Here is a 7358-nt window from a genome sequence, read left to right on the forward strand (position 1 = left end):
TTGGAGTCAATGAAGGTCATGGATATTTTACCTAGTGTGTTATCCAACCATGCACCTATTCTGGTTACACTAAATTTAGGAGGAGACAGGCTGAAAGCAAATCCTAGATGGACTCTTAAGCGAGGGGCCTTATACGATCAGGAAGTTGTCTCTAGGATAGATACCTCATCTGTCAGTTTTTTTTCTGATAATTTAGGCTCGACATCCCCTGAATTTGTATGGGACGCCTATAAGGCGTTTGTCCGCGGCCAATTTCTTAGCGCAATAAGCTCCTGTAACAGGAAAGAGGCTGCTAAGTTTAAAACAATAGAGGATAAGATCTCCTCTTTAGAAACACTGAGAATGAACTTAAACGCGGAAAACGCTCCCCGAATTTCATCTGAAATAGATCTTCTCCGCCAGGAATATCGGGGGCTTCTAGACCAGAAGGTTAAGGCTCAATGGGCTTCATACTCCATGGAGAATTATGAATACGGAGAAAGAGCAGGCGCAGTGCTGGCAGGGAAAATAAGAGCAGACCGAGTCAAGAACAACATCAATAGGCTGATTATAGATGAACAGGGCACGATATCATGTCTGCAGCTAGAGATGGAAAAATGTTTTTTTTCTCACTTCTCGGAGCTATATAAAGAGGAGCCTTCCAGCAGTTCAGTAAACGCCATGCGCTGGTTGGAAGATAAGGAATTACCAAAGCTATCGGAGGAGGGTCGTACCTTGCTGGATAGTCAATTTACAGAAGATGAGATTAAACTGCAAATTAATAAAATAAAAAAAAATAAAGCAGCCGGACCTGATGCTTTACCGGGCGAGGTCTATAAAACATTCATAGATTTATTAGCACCTAGACTGTGTGAATTGTTTAACTTTATTTATAGCCCGCATGGTAAAATTCCACCTTCTTGGAAAGAGTCCACTATCATCTTGCTATTAAAACCAGGTAAAGACCCTCTCAGGGCGGAGTCTTATAGGCCAATCTCCCTGCTAAACGCCGATTATAAGATCTTTACTGGTGTGTTGGCAGGGAGATTGGCCAGGCTGGCCCCGTCCTTGATTAATCCAGACCAAAAAGGTTTTATTCCGGGGAGGCACATCTATGAGCTGACTCTCCAACTCATAGGCTGTATAGATCTGGCGGTGACGTGGTCGGAGCCATTAGCGGTGGCTGCTTATGACGCCGCCAAGGCGTTTGACCGCGTCAATTGGGGATTTCTGTGGGATGTGCTTAAAACTATGAGGTTTGGGGGGACCTTCATTAATACCCTGAGGAGTTGTTATGAGGAAGCCTCAGCAGCAATACTCCTGAACGGTCTGTTGTCTCCTCGATTAAATGTGGGGAGAGGGACTAGACAGGGGTGCCCTATATCGCCCCTTTTGTTCAATATATACATTGAGCCCTTGGCACAGGCACTTCGATTGGATAATAGAGTCACCCCTTTTAGAATAAATGATTATTCCTCCCAATTGGCTCTTTATGCGGATGACCTAATGATCTACACCAGTAATCCGGCGGAGGTCTTCCCCAGAGTAGAGGAGATCATGCTGGAATATGGACAGCATTCTGGTTATTTAATAAACAACACTAAAACTGAAACAATGTGCTGGGGAGTAGATAATTGGGACGGCCCGCAAAGTAACCAGTTCAGATATCTAGGAGTTCTAATCACCTCCGACCTTAATAATATTGCAAAGGTCAACCTGACGAAGGTTATGAAGGATATCAGTTTGTTGTTTTTGAAGTGGCAGAGTATCCCCTTGACGATTTATGGCCGGGTTAACCTGGTTAAAATGGTTATTTTGCCCAAACTAACATATATATTTAATGCTATACCCGTAACCTTTCAAAATAAAGTTCTGGGGAATATTCAGGGGAAGATAGGTAGCTTCATCTGGGCAAACAAGAACGCTCGGTTCTCATGGAAAAAACGAAAAAGGAGTCTGTTAAAGGGTGGAATGGCGCTTCCGGATGTTCTCTGGTATTGTTTCTCCTTCCAATTAAAAAACATCCGTACCCTCTTAACCGCTCCAGATGAATCTCATTGGGGCCGAATATTAAAGGTGATGCAAGATCTAGAAGGGGGAGGTCCGGGTTTTTTGTATAAATACGGGTCCCCACGATTCTTCAAAAAAGTTCGTCTAAAGGTTTTAAGATCTGCCTTGACGTTGTGGTGCAGACTGAAGCGATGTTGGGGTATAAAATATTATTCAGATCTGGCCCCCATCTGGGACTCCCCCGGCACGCCATTATGCCTAAAAGAAAGTCTCTCTCAAGCTGTCAGGAGTGCAGGTGTAGTTACCTGGTCAGACCTTGTCACGGCGGAGGGTGTTCTTCCATAGGAAGTTCTGCGGGCTAAGATTGGGGATTCGTTTTCCCGTTTTAAATACATTCAACTCCGCTCCTGGTATGTTACAGAGAAAGATAATATAGGGGGAAATTGGGAAATCGAGGTAGCACTCCAGTCTGTTGGTGTCAGGAAGAAAGAGGTAGCCCTATGGTATAGAGAATTGCTGAATTCGGAAGAGACCACAGCCACGCCTCTAAACCAGGTATGGAGTGCATCTGTCTTTGAGGCCTCTGCCGCTGAGCTCTATGAAAGATCTCTTAAATTTTTATATAGGTATGTTAAGTCGGCCTCATTGAAAAAGAACCACTATTTTGTATTAAATAGGTTGTATTTTACGCCCAAAAAAATAGCTAAGTTTGTCTGTCCCCCCTTTGTGTCCAAGGTGTGATTCAGCAGAAGCGGATGATATACACATGTTCTATGACTGCCCTGTGATTGGCCTCTTTTGGACAAAAGTGGGAGAGACACTGGATAGTGTTTTAAAAATAAATCTTGGTTTGAATGGGGTGAGGGTAATGTTTGGGTTGGACTCGGAAACCACTAATGAGCTCAGTGAGGAACAGATTGCATTAGTTTTCACTCTAATTATTATCGCTCGCAGAGAAATCTGTATGTTATGGAAAGATCCAGCCCCCCCACTACATGATAAATGGCTACAGTCTGTTCTAAAAACTGCACGGCTAGAGTTGGGGGCTATATATAATAGAAATACCATAGTTTGGCTCCCACTTTGGGAATGGGCACTTGAGCTGAGGCTGGTATCCGACTCCGAGTTTGTCCAATGATTACACCGGGCCCCGGGATAAAGGGGTAGCCAGGTCGGCTTCGGGTGCAGCAAGAACCCCGACCCTGGGCGCACAAGAGAGGAAAAAAAAAGGGTTGTTGGTGTCTTTCTTTTGCAAGTGCCAAAGGTGAGATGAGGACAAAAAAAAGCCTAATGCGTGGGAAGGAGTAAGTAAGTAGCAGTTTAAGTTTAGTTGGTTTAGCCAAGAATCTGAATCAAGAATTCTCTTAAGGGTTTAGTCAGCTCCGTACCTTGGTAATAGAATGTGGGAGGTCTTGTATCTCTCTCTTCAGGACTCGATCTCCCAGCGACCCGCAAGGGTGGCTAGAAATACCGGAGCTGGATTATCTCGGCTGGAGAAAAAGACAGTGTCTTTCTCAGTGCGTCAAAAGGGAGGGGCGGCTTCCGTGGGCTCTCACATCAGCTGGGCTCTCGGGCAAGTAGATAGCCGCTCTGCTCCAAACCACCGTGTGTTTGCTTAAGGCAGCGTTGGTATATTTATACCTGAAAGGTGCCGGGTTTGACGTAAGGTTGGACATAAGACGTCACTAAGAACTAACAGTTCTTTCCGGACTCCAGGAGTTCTTGTTCAAATCAAAACAAAAGCAGGGGGATTTCCCGGGCTGTTGGAGGCTTGGTTTGTTTAAAGGACGCGTTGTACTTTCTAGGAGTCTAGGGGAGTAGCCGTGCCGTATTTGGACAGCATGGGCTATTACTAAATATGGATATGATTCTTATGCCTTTATAAGGATATTGTTTGTTATAACCATATAAGGGCATAAATCGGGAATATCGAATTAGGTACCTAGATAGAAATACAACACCCACTCCACGATTTAATGTCCATCATTACTAAAACTAAGCAATAGTAAACATATAACGATGCATGTGTGTTTTCCAACCCACCCCAAAATACATAAATCGCATTTGAAATGGTATAGGGCAAATACACGAAAATGAGTATTGGTACTGTACGCTTTTCAAGCAGTGGTATCATTCAGTTAAAATGCATATATATATCAGCTGAATGAATTGCGAAAATTACACATGAAATGGCTCTGAATACAGAAAAGAAGGTTGAGACCATTTCATCACATATTTATACAAAATGCTGTACATGTGCTAGAGGCTAAGGTAAAATATTGCCTCTAGTATCCTTAAAATAGAAGCTCTGTTCTCTAGGAATAGTTTTACTTTAAGCAGAGTACATGTGCCAGAAAAAGGGTAAATATTTTGGAAGTGAAAAAAAAAATAATTTCGCTTTCAGGGGAAAATAGTTCCAAATGTTTTTAGTGGCTGTGTTTATCAAAACTGAACGCCAAATTCAGAGTTCAGGGAACGCTGTGTGCTCATTGTTTTTAAAAGTTATTCTCGTTGACTGGAGAGAACATCATATCAGACAGACTCACAAAAAATTGGTCTACAACATCAGGTGAAAGTTCGACCAAGTTTGAAAATGCCGAAACAGTGCATGTGTGAGAATGATTGCTATCATCGATGTCAGGATCAGCAATGCTCACAGAAGGTTGTGCCTGTGTGGTGCTGCTCTCATCTCGTACTCCACTGCCACATACTCGTAGTGGTGAAGTCTCAACGAATGCCGTCATCAGAATGGGTAACCGCTGGGGACAACACAATGCATGAGATGTTACCGGACCTAGCAAGGTATCTATATCCATTGGTACTGCTGATGGTAGTGTAAGACAGACGTCCAACACGCATTCTTCTCCGCATAGCATACATCGAAGCACAGGTAAGATGCAATCTTGCCAGATTGGTCTGAATGAAAGAAACCAGGTCATATTCAGATCTCTTAGCCGGGCTAATGGACAAAATTCGGAAAGATGCCCAGAACTGTTTCAAAGGGTGTTAACAGTTCCGAAAAAACTGTCTTAAATACATGTGCGATGCCACTGGTATCTGACATGTTTAAGATTTGACTTAACATTTCTACGAAATGGACGGGGCAATTTGTTGATAATAAGGAATGTATCTCTGCCGCTGTCCTTGCAACTTGCAATTCATACGTCTCTTTGGACGAGGTCAAAGGCACAGTTGACTGTAAAAGAATAGACTTCATTCTGCTTAAAGTATCAATTCGAATAGAAGAGATATTCAAATAAGGCTACAACGCAGCCTCCATGTCTGGATTGCTGTGTGGATACAATACTTGCATACAGCAAATGACCCTGGAGCTAACGGTTACGAGATAGGGATTTCCTGGCACCATTCCACAACAGCTGTGGTCACTTATTAGAACATAACTGCCGTTGGAAAGTTGTCTGAAAAATGGCTCTATTTGTTTTGCAGGAGTGCCATGCAGGTGACATGAAAGGTTATTTGAAGACCCTTTGCAGGCTCCATGCAAGTTAATACCTTGACATAGAAGTGTACTACTTAGTGATTTTTTACAATTTTTTCCACTAAGGAATACCTCCTTTTTTCCTTCACTATAACATTTGTGTGTGTAAGGTAAATCCCAGGTTGATTTGATGTATCCTTTACCCAACCTTTCATACAGGCCTGCTGGTATATACTCTTCAGAAAAGGGGGTGGTGATGAACAGAGTGTCTGAATTAAGCAAACCACTCTTACCCAGTCCAAAGATCAGGGCTTGATCCATCACCGTTATTTAGCTCACTGCCCCATCCCAGCTCAGAACCTGGCTATATGCAAATTAGTCTGTCCCTGGCCCAGTGCATCATGGGAACAGGGTAGACCAAACTACCAAGCCAATTCTTCACCAGAAAGGAGACAAGCTTCCGGGGACCGGTTTCTGGCATTTCAGCCGTCGTCGGCCCGGCTTGCTTGAATCCTGATGGAGCAGGACAGGAACAGACTAATATGCATATAGCCAGGTTCTGAGCTGGGATGGTGCAGTGAGCTAAAAAACGGTGATGGATCAAGCCCTGATCTTTGGACTGGGTAAGAGTGGTCTGCTTAATTCAGACACTCTGTTCATCACCACCTCCTTTTCTGAATCATTTTGTCCACCATAAGCGTGGAAGGGTATACTCAGATGTGAGTCCCTTGCTCATTGCACCATCAGGATTCAAGCAAGCCGGGCCGACGACGGCTGAAATGCCAGAAACCGGTCCCCGGAAGCTTGTTTCCTTCCCAGTATAAGAATTGGCTTGGTAGTTTGGTTTGCCCTGTTCCCATCATGCACTGGGACAGGAACAGACTAATTTGCATATAGCCAGGTTCTGAGCTGGGATGGTGCAGTGAGCTAAAAAACGGTGATGGATCAAGCCCTGATCTTTGGACTGGGTTAGAGTGGTCTGCTTAATTCAGACACTCTGTTCATCACCACCTCCTTTTCTGAATCATTTTGTCCACCATAAGCGTGGAAGGGTATACTCAGATGTGAGTCCCTTGCTCATTGCACCATCAGGATTCAAGCAAGCCGGGCTGGCGACGGCTGAAATGCCAGAAACCGGTCCCCGGAAGCTTGTTTCCTTCCCAGTATAAGAATTGGCTTGGTAGTTTGGTTTGCCCTGTTCCCATCATGCACTGGGACAGGAACAGACTAATTTGCATATAGCCAGGTTCTGAGCTGGGATGGTGCAGTGAGCTAGAAAACGGTGATGGATCAAGCCCTGATCTTTGGACTGGGTAAGAGTGGTCTGCTTAATTCAGACACTCTGTTCATCACCACCTCCTTTTCTGAATCGGTATATACTCTTGGCAATATTTAAATTGGAAAGTTATTATCGGAATTGTGATTGTTCCGTGTATTATCCATTCAATGACAGGTCTTTCTGATATTGTCAATGGTAATCTCTCAAGTTTTTCAATGCTCAGAATCGTATAGTCTGCTCCTTTTTGTGCCAAACTGATTTTTTTATCAGTAAGGTTAAAGATAGAGAATAATGAGGTTGTGTTGATTAAACGCCATGGCATGTAGCCTGAACGCAGATTTGCAACGTCCAGCCAAGCTGTACAATAGAACGCAATTGGGACTGACCATGTTGTAACATTAGTAAGTCCTGCTCTATTATATCAATTCAGATGATACAATGCTGTCCAGTGAATATATTCTGGAGGACAGAGTCATTAACCCATTGTCCACTACAGAAAGTGATTTTTCCAAATTAATACGATAAATTTCTCATATTTTTTCTGCTGTTTCAATTTGTGTTACTTTCCAAGCCTTGTTGTAAGCAGCGTATATACCGGCGTATATGAAAAGTTTTGGACACTGTTTGCGTGGTCCCAGTATGAAATCATGC

The sequence above is a fragment of the Lissotriton helveticus genome, chromosome 2_1 (genome assembly GCF_964261635.1).
Source record: "Lissotriton helveticus chromosome 2_1, aLisHel1.1, whole genome shotgun sequence".
Taxonomy (NCBI): Eukaryota; Metazoa; Chordata; class Amphibia; order Caudata; family Salamandridae; genus Lissotriton; species Lissotriton helveticus.